We start from the raw sequence: 18,940 nt of genomic DNA on the forward strand, positions 1-18,940 counted from the left end.
GGCCAGCCTTGCTGCCATCACCGCACCATCACTGGATGCTGAGAAGGCGCTGCCTGGGTGAGGGTGGCCTAGGTCCACTGGGGTAAAGAGATTGAACTGGCCTATGCCTTAGCAGCTTCTCTTTTCTCACTCCTCTTTCCCCCTCCCTATCCTCTAGAAACTAGTTGATGGCAACTGTGGATGGCAGCTTTTAATAAGAAACTTACCAGGGCAGAGAGAAGTATGTGGAGGCTCTTCAGGAATTGCAGTTGTTTACTGAGGACAGTGTTCTCTGGGGGTGGGGGGCACCATGGGTTGTAGAACCTAGGCTGTAACACCAGACTCCCTCCTCCCAGGAAGGGGTCAGCAACAGCTTGGGCTTTGCTTCATTCCCCCAGATACTCAGTACTGGCCCTGGAAGCTCTCCTAAAAAAAATGTGAAAGACGAGTCCTTAAGGGGAGATAAGACACCTGAGGGACACACCCCCTACAATATACAAGACTACCTTCTCCAGATAAAGTGGAGTGGATGGACTAGCAGAATAGGAATTTAAAATAAAGTTTTCAAAAACAACATTAAAAAAAGAAAAACGATTTGGGGAATATGAAGCAGGAACAAGCAAATACAAAGAAGAACCAACTATTGAACCAGATATGAAAAATATTACAGATGAACTAAAGAGCTTAACAGCTGGGTTGTATAGCAGAGTAGGTGTGGCCAAAGGCCAAGTAAGCAAGTATGAAAATAGGATAGAGACAGTTTTCTAAAAGGCATGAAAAGGTATAAATACATGAAAAAACAGAATGCTGACTCAGTGTTATATGAAGCTGGCTGTCTCTAGATGACATGGTTCATGGTATAATAAATGGACCTTGGTGAGGAACCCACTCCTGCACCTCCAATATTGTGGAAACATCCTGTGGATCAGGCATTCTCTAGGTTCCCAGAGAGTGGTGTTGGCTGAGGCTCTGCAGGAAAGGCAAATCCATACCTGGAATGGACAGCTATCCCTATGAGGACACCACTGGCCCTTCCAGAATAGAAGGGGTCTAAAGTAGTTAACATGCCACTAACTGGCCAGTCAGTATCTTCAAAGAATGGAAATTCCTTATCAGGGGCTTGGTATTGGTCTTTGCTGTTGATGGGTTGGGCATTCAGAGGCAGCAGTAGCTAGGTCTGCCTTAATGGTGGCAGTGATGCTATTGGGCCAATACATAGCCTCCATCTCTGTGAGTGTGGCTCATCTGTTCATGTACCCATCATGCCCCTTCTGGGGTGGCTGATGCTGAAGGCTGGTGTGGTAGGTTGAATTATGTAACCCAAGCTGGACATGTTCTTAATCTTAATCCATATCCCTGTGGGTCCTATTAGAAATAGGACCATCTCCCAAAAAAGAAAAAGAAAAAATATATAGGACCATCTCTTGAAGATGTTTTTATTTAAAGCATGGCCGAACTGAATAAGGAAGAGTCTTAATTGGATTACTGGAGGTCTTATTAAGAGCGAGAAGCAGGAAGTCACTGGGAACCTGGAAAAGAAAGAAGAGGATATCACCATGTGATGTAAGGTAGAGATGCAAGCCAATGATCTCCAAGGATTGCCAATAGGCAGCACCAGACACTACCAACCCCAGGAGAAAGCAAGCCTTCTAACCTCCAAAACCATGAGGCAATAAATTTCCATTCTTGAAGCCAACCCATTGTGTAGTATTTGTGATAGTAGCTCAGGCACACTAAGCTAGCTGGCTAACAATCAACTGACTAAGCCATTTTGGCCACCTGATTATTCAGTGCATCTTCTAGGGTGTGTGCCTTCCTAAGGGCATTAACATGTGATACAAACATCTTCATGCTTTGTGTCCACTCCCATGTGTCTATCATCCATGTACCTCAATCCCAGACCTCTTTGTTTCTATCTTACAGTTCTGCCCAGGACCTGTATATATTTGCACCTCAGGCCACTTCTCCTTCCACACAAAGTAGATGACCAGGTGTACTGCTTGCACCTTCACAATTAGGAAGAATTCACCTCTTCACTCTCTTTTAAGGCCAGCTTTGAATAGCATAATGCAGCCACTATCCCATTCTGAGCTTGTGCCCAGGAACCGAGCGGACCTAGCCATAAATCAAGCTCAAGTTTTCCCCTCCTTTTTCATCTAGACCCACCCATAGGATCACAGGAGCAAGCTGGGGAGGGGTACTGGTGAGAATGTTGTCACTGACATGTGCATTGGGTAGTGACATGGACTTCTGACTCATGAAGCTTACCCATGCCTCTGGTCCTGGTTAGGCTCAATGCCAGCTCACTGAGCCATCTTATAATGGAATGTTACTGGACCTGTTACATTTCATTACTTGACAGATCTAAAAAATGCAACTCATGATACACTTCTGGGTCCATGGTCACCTGATGTCCCATGGCCATAGTCAAGTGTTCTGTCTCTATCAGACCTACTTTGTGGTACTCCCACTCGGGTTTGCCATAAATTCCAGACTACATCTTTTCCCACCACTGATATCTACAACATCATAAGGTCTGCTGAATCATATGGTCCAAGTTGCCAGATTGGTTGCACCACAGCCTGAATCGGCTGCAGTGCCCTTCCATGACACTTGATATGTGAGCTGAAGCAGTATTCCTAGCTTTGGAATGTGTGTTACCTGCAGACTTAAAGAGACCTACCAAGCACTGTGCTTCCTTCTTCGTCTTGGGGGATGCAAGATACAGCAATTTATATTTTACTTTGGTGGGGAAATCTCAGCACACCTCTGACTACCGAACACCTAAAAGCTTTGCTAAAGTGATTGGTTCCTGAATATTCATAGTATGCTTAACGTCCAGAAGCTGGAGGGTTGTAATTATCAGAACAATCTGCAAGGTCAGAGTGGGAGCTAAGTAGACTCAACTTGCAGAGAGTTGTAAAGATAGTTAATAGTATCCCTACAGTCAAAATAAATGGGCAGTCAATGTAGGTACTTCTTAATATACAATACCAAAAGCAGCCAGAATGAGCAGGCAATTAAGAGAGGTTTTCCCAATAAAAAGCCATGACCTCTTGCCCAGTCCCTTGACCTGAGATAATTTCAGACTAGGGATCTATTGACAGAAGAAGTAACTGGGCCTTTAAGAGGAAAAATTCTATAAAACCAAGGCAGGTAGTTACTGAAATGTATCTCTTGTCCTTCCCCCAAAGTAACTCTATAGCCATTTACTCTGGTAACATATAGTTATGCAGATATTTAGAAGATTACTTGACATAAGTAATATTGGAGATAATATTGATACCTGGAAACCTAAATCATCATCATGGCCCCCCATTAGAGTTGCAGCATCTGGGGCTAAATTATAAATGGAATCCTGGTCAAAGTCCATCTTACTATGAGTCCACTATATCTGTGGACCCAATCAGTTGGCTTCTCCTTGGTCCTTGAATGTATTAGGATTGACATACCTGGTAGCTGGAGTAACCCCTACATTGGGTCCTTAGCCTGTAGAGTTAGAGCTGTCACCATGGAGAAGGCCAAGTAAATCATCTGAAAGTGCCCTCCTCCCACTGAACAAAATAGTAATCAGAAACAATTTTTTATTGGGGGCAGGAAGAGGGCAGATATTGGTGCCAACCTTAAAGATCTCAATAAAACAGGGGGAGTGGGCCCTATAATTTCTCCATGTTATTCACCAGTATGAGTCCTGCAGAAACCAGATGGATGCTGAAGAATGACTGTAGAATAACTGCTAGCTCAACAAAATAACAGTCACAGTTTAGGAAAGAGGACCAGAAAAAGTGTGTGTGCATATGAAATTGAAAACTATATGCATTTGTAGTTTTGTCTCAAGATTATGTTATCTTTCCCACACAAAGACAGCTGACATCCAGGACACCCTGCAGAACATCACATTGGTCCATTGTGATCCATTGATCTGTGCCATCAGATCAATGACATCATGCTGATCAGGCAGGATGAACTAGAGGTGGGTTGCATGCTAGAAGGCTTGGTGAGACAAATATACTCAAGGATGAAATGATAAACTCTGCAAAGATTCAGAGTCCTGCATGTTAGAAAAAGTTTTAGGGGATGGGGGTACAAGGTACTTCGGTGGTCATGGTTGCATAAGCACCCCTCACTAAGATAATTCCTGAGATTATATGCAGAGGGGTCCTTCATAGCCAGCTGAGGAAGTAGGGAAAAAATAATTTTAACTAATGAATAGGCCAGATGAGTATGTGGTGCAAGCCAAAAATAGATGGTAGTGGCATTACAGCTACATTCAGGGGTGGCCTTGAAAGTTTGCAGTAGAGAGGCAATATCTCCCCAGTTAACAGAATTTTGAGTTTTGCATCTGGTCATGCACTTTATGTGGAAGGAAAAGTGCTCCAAAGTGAGAATGACCTCCCAGTGTGGGTCTCTGGAACTGGATTCTAGAGGGAGAAGATTATCCTTTATGTGTATTTAAGGGTGCATGTCCATCTGTTCCAATCCATCTGGTATCAGCCCAAAGGACTAATTCAACATGCGTGATTCTGTCTTACATGTCCCAGCACTTACTCTGAACATAGAAGTGTCTGATAATGCAGAAAAAATGCCAAAAGAAAACAATGGATACACAGTGCCTGGGGCAAAGGATTACTGGTTGAGACATACAATAAAGTGACTAGGGTTGGGAGAAGCTGTAAATATCCTGGGAAAAGTGGGGCATTCAGAATGCCTGTATATATGGGAGAATTTATAAGACCATGTGCACATGCCAATGGTAATATGCATATTCACAAAAGACCAGAAAAGCTGTATGCTTCTGCCTTAGGCTCTTCTTTAGGTTCTCTGTAAGGCTGGCTAAGTACTGAGGAGGTCAAGTATGTTTAAATATGTTCACCAGCACAAAGTCCATCTGCAAAGACTGAGAAAGATACTTTCTGTCCATTTTTTGTTATTTTTGTTAGGTCCAGGTATTCAAGGAAATCAGAAATCTATGTTATAACACTAACTGAATACAAGCTTAAGGAAGAGATATTTCAGGGACTACGTGTATCAAGAGATAACATCTATATAAATAGTTTGGAAAAATCACTAAACAAATAAACTACTATAGCCTTCAACAATAAGAAGGAAGAAAAAAAACAGCAAGCACTGGAGAAGACTTGGTGGTGGTGGTGTTCGTTATATTATTCTAGAGAAACAAAACAACAGGAGAGATCTGTAAATATGAGATTTATAAAGGTCTCACGCAACTGTGGGAATGGAAGAGTCCAAAATCCATGGGCAGGCTGTTAAGCTGGTGGCTCCAATGAAGGGTCTGGATGAACTCCACAAGAGAGGCTTGCTGGCTGAAGAAGCAGTGAAAATTCTATCTTCTTCCTTAAAAGCCTTCATTTGATTGGATTATCTTGTTGTGGGAAATATGCCTTAGTTGATCACACATGTAATCAACCACAGATGTAATCAGCTGACTGAAGATTTAATACACCAGCCTTTTGGTTTATCAACCATCCACAATATATCCTTGCAGCAACAGTCAGGCCAGTGCTTGCCTGACCAGATTTAATTATTTGGCCAAGTTGACACCAGAACCTAACTATTACATCTTGAAACATGCTTACTTTCCAAATAAAGCACAATAACAGAAATGTTTCACCTACCAACACTCAACTGTCCTGCATACAACCAGAAACACAATACATCTCTCCAGAATAGGCAAGTCCTTAGGTAATCTTCACCCTTAAACTTCGTATGCTATGATTTAATACTATAACATGAACAATACAACTTATGTCATATGATAACAGGAAAACAAGATATGTGCTTATGTACAAATGCAAACATACTCATAACAAAACAGGGAAGAGATATTCATACAATCACAATCCTTGTTTCTGTAAGTGATCATGTAGTCATACTTCATATTTATCACTACCTTCTACTACCCATTGCGTGTTCCCTTTACCCTCAGCAAACACTTCAGCTGGCCATGGTTCTTTGCCAGGTGGGGACATGCAGACCTTCATTCCTGAAATCTCTGGGTCAGTAGTCATCCTGCCTAGATTGGGTTGTTATAGTTTTCCATTGACTTTATTTACAGGGCATGGTAGTAATAAGAGACACCCTAGGGGATCTCCTACATTCCAGGAAAGCCCTTTATCACCATTGTGTAGTTGCAGTCCTATTTCCCCTCGATAATCAGGATCAATCACTCCAGACAAAACAGTAATCCCCTTTCGTGCCTGATGATTCAGTGGCATGAGAAACCCAAAGTGGCCAGATGGTAGTCTTAACTTCCAGTTCAAGGGAATCATTGTTGTGTCTCCTGGTAGGAGCATTTCTCCTTTTGGAACTAAGACCTATAGATGAGCAGAGGTTAAGGTTTCAGGGACAGGAGGGAAAAATTTTCCTAGTGGATCACTAGGGTTGATAATGAGTGGTACCACTCCCATTTTCACCCCTTGATTCCTGGACCCGTGAATCCTGATGTTCTAGCTTGTGATATACCACAACTGGAATGGTGTTTTAAAAGGGGAATGTAATACATTTGCAAGCTTTCAATTTTAAGTGAAAGTGTCCAAATTAAGGCACCAATAAGAGGTTACCTTCACTCAAGAAAGCACAATGGGTCAGGAACACCTCTGCCAGCTGGATAAGTCACAGGGCTGGCATCTGCTGGTCCTTTGCTCCTGGACTCCATTGCTTTCAGCCTCTGTTCTTGTGGGTTCCTCACTTTACTTCTTCAGGACTGGTTTTCATATCTTGGCTTCCCTGGGCTCTCTCCAGGTTCTGGCTTGCTTAACATCTCAGGGCAATGTCTGCTGGGTTCCAAGCATCTCCAAACATCTATGTCTCTGTTCTCCACATGTCCATATCTGTCAGCTCTGCTGTGAAGTTGGTCAGCTCTGAGGCTTCTGTCATTTCTGACTCTTTCCAAAATTTTTCCTTTTTTAAATGATTCCAATAAACTAATCAAGACCCACCTGGAATGGGTGGAGTTATATCTCCATCTAATCAAAGGGTCACATCCACATTTGGGCTTGTCACATCTCCATGGAGATAATCTAATCAAAAGTTTCTTCCCTAAAATATAGAATTAGGATTAAAAGAAACCACTTTCTACACAAGATTGGATGAGGATTAAAACATGGCTTTTCTAGGGTACATAATACTTTCAAACTGGCATACCTGGCTATGGGAGAAACAGCACCATAGAATGGACACTGATTCACAGCATACACAGCCTCCTGGAGAACACTGCCCCAGCCCTGCAAGGTACTTCCATTTAGTTGGCACCATAATTGGATCTTCAAAAGGCCATTCAACCATTCTATCAACCCAGCTGCTTCTGGATGATGGGGAACATGGTAATACCAGAGAATTCCATGAGCATGTGCCCATTCCCACACTTCATTTGCTATGAAGTGGGTTCCTTGATCAAAAGCAATGCTATGTGGAATACAATGATGGTAGATAAGGCATTCCATAAGTCCATGGTGGTAGTTTTTGTGAAGCATTACATGCAGGGAATGCAAAACATATTTGTAGTACATGTCTATTCCAGTTAGAACAAATCACTGCCTCTTCCATGATGAAAGTGGTTCAATGTAATCAACCCGCCACCAGGTAGCAGGCTGGTCACCTCGGAGTGTGGTGCCATATCAGGGACTGAGTATGAGTCTCTGCTGCTGGCAGATTGGGCACTCATCAGTGGCCATAGTCAGGTCAGCCTTGGTGAGTAGAAGTCCATGTTGCTGAGCCCATGCATAACCTTCATCCCTACCACCATGCCCACCTTGATCATGAGGCCACTGGGTAATGGCAGGAGTGGCTGAGGAAAGAGGATGACTTGTATCCACAGGATGGGTCATCTTATCCTTTTGATTATTTAAGCCTTCCTCTGCTGAAGTCACCCTCTGGTGAGCATTCAACATGGGACTCAAATATGTTCATGTTCTTTGCCCACTCAGAAAGGTCTATCCACATACCTCTTCCCCAGACCTTTGTCACCAATTTTCCAATCATGCTCCTTCCAAGTCCCTGACCATCTCGCCAAACCATTAGGAACAGCCCATAAAAAACAGTATACAAACACACCTTTGGCCAGTTCTCCTTCTAAGCATAATGAACAATCAGGTGCACTGCTCAAAGTTCTGCCCACCAGGAGGATTTCCCCTCACCACTGTCCTTTAAGGACATCCAAGAATGGAGTTGTAGTGCTGCAGCTGTCCACTTCTGGGGTCCATGTATATTGTGCAGAACTATCTGTAAACTAGGCCCAAGTTTTCTCTTACTCAGTCAATTGACTCTAAGTAACTCCCCAAGCCATAGCGCTAATATGGGAAATCTGGGCCACTTCCTAATGTAACTTATTTGTGCTTTCAAAACCTGCTTGATCCCCACCTCTAATTTACCATTTTATGATAGAGTGCTGCTATACATGCCCAACTTTATGGCTTGGTGGGTCAGGCAACACCCAGCTCATGTTAGGCAACTCAGGTCTCATGGAAACTTTTGGTCCATGGTCAAGTGTTCAGTCTCTACTAAGGCCCAGTAGCAGGCTAAATGCTGTTTCTCAAAAGGAGAGTAGTTATCTGCAGCAGATAGTAAGGCTTTGCTCCAAATTCCTAAGGGTCTGCATTGTGATTCTCCTGTAGGGGACTACCAAAAGCTCCAGACAGCATCTCTATTTGCCACTGACACTTCCAGCACCATCAGATCTGCTGGTCATATGGCCCAAGTGGCAGAGCCGCCTGCACAACAGCCTGGACCTGTCTCAGAGCCTCCTCTTGTTCCAGTCCCCACTCAAAATTAGCAGGTTTTCTGGTCACTTGGTAAATGGGCCAGAGTAGCACACCCAAATGAGGAAAATCTTGTTCTCCAAAATCCAAACAGGCCAACTAGGTGTTGTGCCTCTTTTTTTTTTGGTCATAGGAGGGGTCAGATGCAACAGCTTATCCTTCACCTTAGAAGGGATATATTAACACGCCCCACACGACTGGACACCTAGAAATTTCACTTAATGCAAGTCCCCTGTATTTTTGTTGGGCTTATCTCTCATCCCCAGCACACAAATGCCTTACCAATAAGTTTAGAGTGGTTGCTACTTCTTGCTCATTAGGTCCAATCAGCATGATATCATCAATATAATGGACCAATCTCTTGTGGGAAGGAGAAACAATCAACGTCTGTGCTCGTTTGAATCTGTGGTGGACCCCAGAAAAGCCATGTCCTTTAATCCTCATTCAGTATTGCTGGGTGGGAGCATTTTGATTGTTCCCATGGAGATGTGACCCACCCAACTGTGGGTGGTAACTTTTTTTTTTAATTTTTTTATTAATTAAAAAAATTAACAGACAAAACATTAAGATATCATTCCATTCTACATATACAATCAGTAATTCTTAATATCATCACATAGTTGCATATTCATCATTTCTAGAACATTTGTATCAATTTAGAAAAAAATAAAAAAGACAACAGAAAAAGAAATAAAACGATAACAGAAAAAAAAGATTATACATGCCATACCCCTTACCCCTCGCTTTCATTTACCGCTAGCACTTCAAACTAAATTTATTTTTAACATTTGTTCCCCCTATTATTTATTTATCTATTTATTTATTTATTTATTTATTTATTTAAAAAAATTAACACAACATTTAGAAATCATTCCATTCTACATATGCAATCAGTAATTCTTAATATCATCACATAGATGTATGATCATCATTTCTTAGTACATTTGCATCGATTTAGGAAAAGAACTAGCAAAACAACAGAAAAAGATATAGAATGATAATATAGAGAAAAAAATAATAATAATAAAAAATAAAAAATATATATATATAAAAAAAGAAAAAAACACAAACAAACAAAAAAAAACTATAGCTCAGATGCAGCTTCATTCAGTGTTTTAACAAAATTACATTACAATTAGGTAGTATTGTGCTGTCCATTTTTGAGTTTTTGTATCTAGTTCTGTTGCACAGTCTGTATCCCTTCAGCTCCAATTACCCATTATCTTACCCTGTTTCTAACTCCTGCTGGTCTCTGTTACCAATGACATATTCCAAGTTTATTCTCGAATGTCGGTTCACATCAGTGGGACCATACAGTATTTGTCCTTTAGTATTTGGCTAGACTCACTCAGCATAATGTTCTCTAGGTCCATCCATGTTATTACATGGGGTGGTAACTTTTGATTAGAAGATTTCCATGGAGGTGTGTCTCCACCCATTGAAGGTGGAGTAGCTTAATGGAATTATTTTTAAGAGGAAACATTTTGGAGAGCCCTTTTTTGTAGAGCCATGAGAAAGCCAGCAGATGCCACCATGTTCGCCACATGCCCTTTCAGCTGAGAGAGAAACATTGAACGTCATTGGCCTTCTTGAACCAAGGTCTCTTTCCCTGGATGCCTTAAATTGGACATTTCTATAGACTTGTTTTAATTGGGACATTTTCTCAGCCTTAGAACTCTACACTTGTAACTTATTAAATTCCCCTTTTTAAAAGCCACTTTGTTTCTGGCATATTGCATTCCAGCAGCTAGCAAACTAGAACAACATCCCTGCGAACAAGATTGAAACATAGGGCTGGAGAGTTGAGATACTCCTGAGGCAGGACAGTGCAGGTGTATAGTGAACGCAAACTGTTTCTGGTGGTCCTTCCTGAAAGCTATTGAGAAAAAAGCATTTGCCAGAACAATAATTGCCTACCAGGTACCAGGTGATGTGTTGATTTCTCAAGCAATGATACCATACCTGGAACAGCAACTGCAATTGGGGTCACCACCTGCTTAAGTTTATGATAATGCGCTGTCATCCTCCAAGTCCCATTTGTTTTCTGCACAGGCCAAATAGGACAGTTGAATGGGGATGCGGTGGGAATAACCACCCTTGCATCTCTCAAGTCCTTAAGAGTGGCACTAATCTCTGCAACCTCTCCAGGAATACATTATTCCTTCTGATTCACTATCTTGCTAGGTAGGGGCAGTTCTAGTGGCTTCCACTTGGCCTTTCCTACCATAATAGCCCTCACTCCATGAGTCAGAAAACCAATGTGGGGATTCTGCCAGCTACTGAGTATGTTGATTCCAATTATGTATTCTGGAACTGGGGAAATGACCACAGAATAGATCCGGGGACCCACTGGACCCACTGTGAGATGGATCTGAGCTAAAACTCCATCAATCATCTGCCCTCCATAAGCCCCTCCTCTGACTGTGGGCCAGAGTGATGTTTTGGGTTTCCTGGAATTAGTGTCACTTCTGACCCAGTATCCAACAATCCTGAAATTTCTTTTTTCCCAGTGCACAGTCACCCTGGTAAAAGGCCATAGGTTTCCTTGGGGAAGGCTGGGTAGAACGTTGACAGTGTAAATTTTGGACAATGTAAAAGGATCCTTCCCCAACAGTTCCCCACCCTCCCCTCATTCGAGGGGCTCTGTATCTGTAATCTGTCTCAAGTCTTGGAATTGTTTAAGGGGCTATGATTCCCTGTCTTTGTAATTCAAGTTAGATTTGACCTCTTCACTTGACCTAGAATTCTTCTACTTATACAGCTCAAACAAGAATTTAGTAGACTACCCACCTATTATACTTCTAGGTATCCCATGATCTATTAGCCAACACCATAAGTCTCTGCAAGTCAGGTATTTTGACTCCTGCTTTGAATCTGCTGTCCATTATGGTGGCCATGCCCACCTTGTCTATGGTGATTAACTGCTGCCACAGGGCTTTTGCCAACTCAGGATCTGATCATCACCATTGTGTTTAAGGTTTCCAGCTCAGTGACAGCAGTTCCCACATTAATATTTGACCTACAGAGAAGGGTGACTACAGAACTCTTCAAGGATGAGGGAGCCAGTCTCACAAATTTATTTCTCAAGGTTATGGTGAAAGATGTGTCCCCTAGACATTCCTGGGGTGTATGAGCAGGTCTTCCATGATAAATCCACTCTAACATTCCTATCTCTCTAAGCCTTTGGATCCCTTCATTTACACTATACCAGGGTAGTTCTGGCATTTCGACCTCAGATTTTGTATACAGTAAACTCACTCTTCGTGGTGTATACTTCTATGGATTTTTTGTATAGAGCTGTGTATCCATTACCATAGTACTGTACAAGATGACACCATCAACCCACAAATTCGCTTGTACTGCTCCTTTGTATCCAACCCCTTGCTGTTACTTCAACCATTGGCAACCACTGAAATATTTCCCATCCCTACAGCCTTGCCTTTTCAGAGATTTCATATAAATGGAATCACACTATATGATACCTTTTAGTTCTGGCTTCTTTCACTTAGCAACATGCGTTAAGATGCATCTGAGCTGTTGTGTCAATAATTTGTTCCTTTTTAGTACTGAGTAATGTCCCATCGTATATTTGTACCTCAGTTTGTTTAGCCATTCAACTGTTGAGGACATCTGTGCTTCAGTTTGGGGGCAATTTTAAATAAATTTGTAAAAAACATTCTGTGGTAGTTAGATTCAGTTGTCAACTTGGCCAGGTGAACGTGCTTAGTTCTGTTGCTGTGGACATGAGCCAACGTACGTCAACCTCATCTGTTGCTGATTACACCTGCAGTCGGCTAGGAGGCGTGCCTGCTGCAATGAATGATGTTTGAGTTAATTGGCTGGTGCTTAAATGAGAGAGCTCAACATAGTACAGCCCAAGCAGCTCCGCATACCTCATCTCAGCACTGACAGTTCAAGGGGTGAGTTGGCATAAGAGATACTCAAAATATCACTATTAAATTCTGCTAATTGTACACTTATACTAGGTAAGGCTCGGGTGATAATGTTTTTAACAACTTTACAGACTTTAGTGGAATTAAGAGGTGTGCTGGTTTGAATCTGTGGTAGACCCCAGAAAAGCAATGTTCTTTAATTCTCATTCAATATTGCTGGGTGGGGACGTTTTGATTGTTCCCATGGAGATGTCACCCACCCAATTGTGGGTGGTAACTTTTGATTAGAAGATTTCCATGGAGGTGGAGTTGCTTAGGAATCCTTTAAAAGAGGAAACATTTTGGAGAGAGTTCCTTTTTTGTAGAGCCATAAGAAAGCCAGCAGATGCTGCCATTTTCGTTATGTGCCCTTCCAGCTGAGAGAGAAGCGTTGATTATCGGCTTTCCTGAACCAAGGTATCTTTCCCTGTATGCCTGTGTGTTAGTTAGATTCAGTTGTCAACTTGGCCAGGTGAGCATACCTAGTCTTGTTGCTGCGGACACAAGCCAACGGTACGTGAACCTCATCTGTTGCCAATTACATCTGCAGTCAGCTAGGAGGCGTGTCTGCTGCAATGAGTGACGTTTGACTTAATTAGCTGGTGCTTAAATGAGAGATTGCAACGTAGCACTGCTAAGCAGCTCGACATTCCTCATCTCAGCACTTGCAGCTCAGCCCAGGCCTTTGGAGATGCAGAAAGAAGTCACCCCGGGGAAAGTTGTTGGAACCCAGGGGCCTGGAGAGAAGACCAGCAGAGACCATCCTGTGCCTTCCACATAAGAAAGAACCTCAGTGGAAAGTTAGCTGCCTTTCCTCTGAAGAACCAACAAAATAAATCCCCTTTTATTAAAAGCCAATCCATATCTGGTGTGTTGCATTCCGGCTGCTAGCAAACCAGAACAGCCTAATTGGACATTTCTATAGACTTGCTTTAATTAGGATATTTTCTTGGTCTTAGAACTGTAAACTAGCGACTTACTAAATTCCCCTTTTTAAAAGCCATTCTGCTTCTGGTATATTGCTTTCCGGCAGCTAGCAAACTAGAACAAGAGGTATAATAATGTTGGTTGGTTGTTGTTAGATATTCTGGATACAGTGAGGAGGGAAATGAATGTGCTGAATGCTTCAAATTTGAAACTTCAGCTCTTCATGAATGATGTAAAAGTTTCCATGTGTGCTCTGAAAGAAAATCTTATTTCCTGTAGTTGCAGATTTGAAATCTCTGAAAACCAAATTCAAAACCTCACTGTGTGAGTAGCAGATTTACAACGTAAACTAAAACCTCAACCTTGCAAGATGTCTGCTGTTAAAGTAAGGATTTTGATTGGAAAAGAATAGGATCCTGAAATGTGGGATGGTGATATATAATGATAGTGATAGGGAGACAGGACCCCTGGAATCTGCTGAACCTTTGCTAGATAGACTTGTAATGGACTGCCCTGAGGAAAGAGCTTCCCAGCTTCCAGCCTCCTCAGAGGAGTCCACCATCCAACCTCCACCTAATAAGATTTAACCCTTCACTGCCAGCTAACCCTGTAACCACCTCCCTTTGGGAAATAGCCTTCACTCCTCTGTCTGGAGTGACTAATCCTGTTTCATCAGGTGAATCTGCAGTGGAATGCCCTGAGGTAATTCTCTTGAAAGACACTGCTGTTTCTTTTCATGACCCACCCCCACCATCCCTCTTTTCTTCAAGACCTATAACTAAAGTCCCATCAGGCCCCAGAAGGTGAGGTACAAAGAGTGACTCATGAGGAGATACTCTATACTCCAAAAGAACTGTATGAATTTTCCAATCTGTATAGACAGAATCAGGGGAATATGTGTGGGAATGGATATAAAGGATGTGGGATAAAGGTGGAAGAATATAAGGTTGGGTCAAACTGAATTTATCGATATGGGCCCACTAAGCAGATATTCTGCATTCATTGTTGTAGCTTGAGGGACTAGAAAGGGCATTTACTGTTTGGATGGTTGGCTGAAATATGTATGGAGTTTACTGTATACAAAATTTTTAAAAATCAGCCAAATTGTCAGGGTAAGCCAAGATATAATACAGATTATGGCACATGACTCTAATAGATAAATGTATGGCATAACTACACTGAAGGGAGTGACCTAAGTAACTTTAGAAAACAGTATTTTGACTAGATATTCTAAGGTGAAAGACAAAAGAGAGCTGTACACAAACACTTAAATTGGCAAATCTGTTTCTCACAGATTCCAAAACTACTTTATATATATATAACTACTAACCAAACAAGTAAATATATTATAATTTATGAGAGCCAGGTTTCCTGCTATCAAAGAAAGACGTTACAGATAAGTAAAGGGAGAAGGCTAGAACAAATGATATGGGACTGGAGTGGAGTTGGATATATCAGTACAAACTCATGCTTATTTATATAGATAGACAGCTAAAGAACTATAGATACATGTGTGTACAAGGGCTAGCATACATATATATTTCCTCAGTTTGTTGCCTGAGAGGGCCTAGGAGCAGTGACACTCCAGGAGCAACAAGCACACTGCACCCAGATATTGGTCTCTAAATATCATTCTCCAATAAAATAACCCAGGAGTGCCTGGACAAATGCTTAATTCCAGACCTGGAACAGGGAAAATACAAGATGAGCTTGGAGCATTTTGGGATGTCTGAAAGTAAGGAAGTACTAAAAATAGAGAGGGCATGTCAAATAAACAAAAAGAAGTCAATTTAAAACAGCTCCCAATGTCTATATTTGGAACAATCTGCACCAACAAAATAAATTATGACAGTATTGGATTATAACCAAAAGATTCAAATAAATATACTTGAGTCCATACTGATATTAACAAGTGATTTAAGAAATAAATAAATGGAGGAAACAGGATGAATTCCAATTAATAAATATAGACGTGCTGATAGAAGTAGAAGGCCTACATCAGAATGCCCAATAATTGCTGCAGACAAAATTCAGCAATGACTACTAAAATTCATGAAAACTTAAGATGAAATGGGGCATTTGCATAGTCTCAAAGTATCCCTCCACAAAGATTTGTTCATTCCTGTGGGGGGTTTTTACACTAGGCATTTACACTAGAGCAGGGACTTTTGTTTTTTAATTACACCCCACAGTAAGAAGTATGTCTTTCATGGTGCCCCAGTACACACACACACACACACACACACACACACACACACACACACACACAAGTTTCATGAAATGCTGCTATTTTCTACTCTATTTCATTTTATAATTAAATACATCTATATAGTTGCTACCTACTAAATTGATTTCATGACTGGTCTTGACTCACAGTATGAAACCCAGGACTGAAGTCATATTCCTAGGTTCTCTCCCATTATTTGATTGGTGAGTTTAGGAGAATGCAGTGGGCATGCTCAACCCAGCTGCTTTTGGGCTCCCCTCCTGGTCCTGCCCACAGCAGAGAGGATGGGGTGGGAGCCCCCCTGCCTCCTGGTGAGGAACCTGTCCCTGTAGAGTCAACAGGTGTCCCCTAGGACAACTCTGTCACAGGTTCACAGATCATCAGTGCTCCTTTCTGATTGCTTGGCACATGCGCCATACGTTGGTAAGTGCTTTTACTAGCACTCTTGCCCTTGCTTGCTTAGTTGCATCAGGGACTGGGAAGGTAGTCTGTCTGTTTCAAGAAGCACTAGCAATCCTATTTTGGTCCCGCATCTAAGCCACTTCTTCCAATCCAACTTTTACTGACAATAAAAATGACATTTTTTTTCCCTCTTCATTTGGCTGTCCCCATGTCTTCTGTTACTTCTGAACTTGGGAAAAAAAGTGTTATTTATGGACCCACTAGGACCCCAACGCTTAATAGTGTTAAATGGTGCAGGAGGTAGGGCTAGGTGAGGGCTGAGGTGTTCCCAGTGGATTAACCAAACAAAGGGTTTGTTGCAGACACTGGTGAGAGAAGTTTGAGTGGGTGGGGTGAGGCATGGGATGGGGGCACTACCCAGAAGTGGGACTGAAATGGATAGGAGAGAGGTAGTGACCAGAAGGAGTAGCACGTTTTCTGAATGGGGAGAGATCTGAACTTCTGGGTAAGCCGTTAGAAAAGAGCCTGACAAAGGGAGTGTGCTGGTTTGAAACTGTTTTGTATTCCAAGAAAGCCATGTTCTTTTAATCCAATCTTTTGGGGGTGTACCTTTTGTTGGGGCCTTTAGATTAGGTTGGTTCCATGGAGATGTGATCCTGCCCATCTCAGGTGGGTCTTAACATGCTTGCTGGAGTCCTTTAAGAGAGCACACAGAGAATCTAAGAGAGAAAGAAAATACCCCAGGGAAGCCAGAGAACCCGCAGGAGGTGAGAAAGCCATTTTGAAACCAACCCAGGAGAGAAGGGCCAGCAGACATCGCCATGTGCCTTTCCATGAGACAGAGGAACCCAGATGCCACTGGCCTTTCTTCAGTGACGGTATCCTCTTGCTGATGCCTTAGTTTGGACATTTTTATGGCCTTAGAACTGTAAATGTATAACCTAATAAATCCCCTTAGAAAAAGTAAACCCAGTTCTGGTATGTTGCATTCTGGCAGCTTTAGTAAACTGAAACAGGGATGCTAAAAAGAAAACCACACCTGAAAAAGAATAAACGCTTACCCAATTGTAGAGAAGAAAAGAATTTATTCACGATCTTGCAAGAACAGGCGCCCAACCGAGAAAAATGATGGCTGGTGCACCAAGCAATAGAATGCCACTGCTTTTTATACCCTAAGCTTAGCACATGGGTCCCTCCACTGTTTCTCCACTGATTGGATTTTCCAGAGGTTACAGCCTATCCGGATACTCGAACTCAAATTTCCTGCCGAAGGTTCCCGTTTTTGATTACGCTTTACATTTCAGTGACCTTGATCTTTACTTATTTAAACTTGTTTCTACCTATTTGGCATCAATTCTGGCCTGCGTCAGAGGCTTTCTTTTTTCCCTACCTGCAAGACCAGTTTGAACTGTTCTGCAGCCCTTTCTGGTGCCATCTTGTGTGAAAGCTAAACTTAATTTTATTCTTACAGGGTGTGGGGGATGCAATTCCATATATTTATAAATTAGTCCCACCTGGCTCTACAAGATGATTTCGGATGGCTTACAGTAAAAATACATTAAGAAACAAATGTTAATACACATCCTCAACCAATGAGGACCAGGAGCCAGTTGGCGCCATACTCTCATCCTTTTGAGAGCCATTTGGTAACCTTCTCAGAGGTCCCAACGGAATTCAGCCCAAAGGGTCTATAGCAGTGTCCTTGATTGCTGCAACCTCGCAATAGCTTTTCCTCCTTCCTGTCCTAGTCTCTCTAGTCCCTCCTCTTGCCTCCTGGCACCACCTCACAAATAAAGCATCATCTCTTCCAAAAAAGGCATGCATCCCCTACACCAGTGTTTGGATTTTTTTTTTTTTTAAGAAAAATCAATACTGAGAGAAATAAAAAGTCAGGATGGGAAGAGGAACACAAGTAAGTAGCCAAAGAGGAAGGGGAGCGATGTCTGGAATGCAGAGCCCAGAGGAACCCTGGACTGAAAGAAGGCCTCTTTCCCCAAGTCTGGGGAGGAATGATGATACCTTGGGGCTGCGGTAAGTCCTGAGAGACACCGAGAACCTTCAGGGCTTCGGACTCTGCCATGGAATTCAGTTGTTCTACCTCAGGCTGCTTCTCCTGCTCCTACTCCTACTTCTTGGGCTAAGCCTACGCAATCACTGGGGGTCACCAAGGGCAAGACGGTCAAGTCTAAGCAATCTGCCTCCTGTCCCTGCCTGCTCCGTCAGCGTTCCCAGGACCCCCAAACAGCATTACCCCTTGGGTTCAGGAAGCAGCCAACGAGGGCAAACAATGCTGGGAGTCAGGCACCCGGGTTCCAGTCCTGGTTTTGGCACTCCATACCTGCCATCCCATATCCGTGTGATGCCCCCAGCCAAGACCGAATCTCAGTTTCCTTCCCGGGGTCTTGAAAGTTGTCCTGGAGACAGAGGGCTTGGGTTTGAATACCGGCTGCACCAATGCACTACCTGGGGTAAAATGCATCCCCTTCAGCGAGGCAACCGATAAAAACCAGGTGTTAATCCCTTGGCACAAAAAAAAGTGCTCGACAGTTGGTAGCCTGTACCATTCTGCCTCGCACCCACCCCGGGCACAGCGTGGGCGAAGCGCAGCACCCCTTGCACAACCCGCTCCGGGCCCCCCGCCCGCGCCACCGGGTGCGCCACCGGGTCGCAGGCGGCCTGGCGCGGCCGCAGCGGTG

At 42.7% G+C, this 18,940-nt stretch overlaps 1 long non-coding RNA gene across 1 annotated transcript; it reads right to left on the bottom strand.

Annotated features, from left to right (window-relative positions):
* Positions 1-1,285: 1,285 nt before the first annotated feature.
* LOC143664149 (uncharacterized) lies at positions 1,286-18,881 on the bottom strand. The gene is made up of 3 exons (XR_013166349.1): positions 18,583-18,881; positions 16,854-16,940; positions 1,286-1,508 (listed from the first exon to the last, which is right to left on the bottom strand). It is a non-coding gene; the product is annotated as an uncharacterized LOC143664149 (long non-coding RNA).
* Positions 18,882-18,940: the final 59 nt, after the last annotated feature.

Source organism: Tamandua tetradactyla, chromosome 20 (assembly GCF_023851605.1).
Source record: "Tamandua tetradactyla isolate mTamTet1 chromosome 20, mTamTet1.pri, whole genome shotgun sequence".
Taxonomy (NCBI): domain Eukaryota; kingdom Metazoa; phylum Chordata; class Mammalia; order Pilosa; family Myrmecophagidae; genus Tamandua; species Tamandua tetradactyla.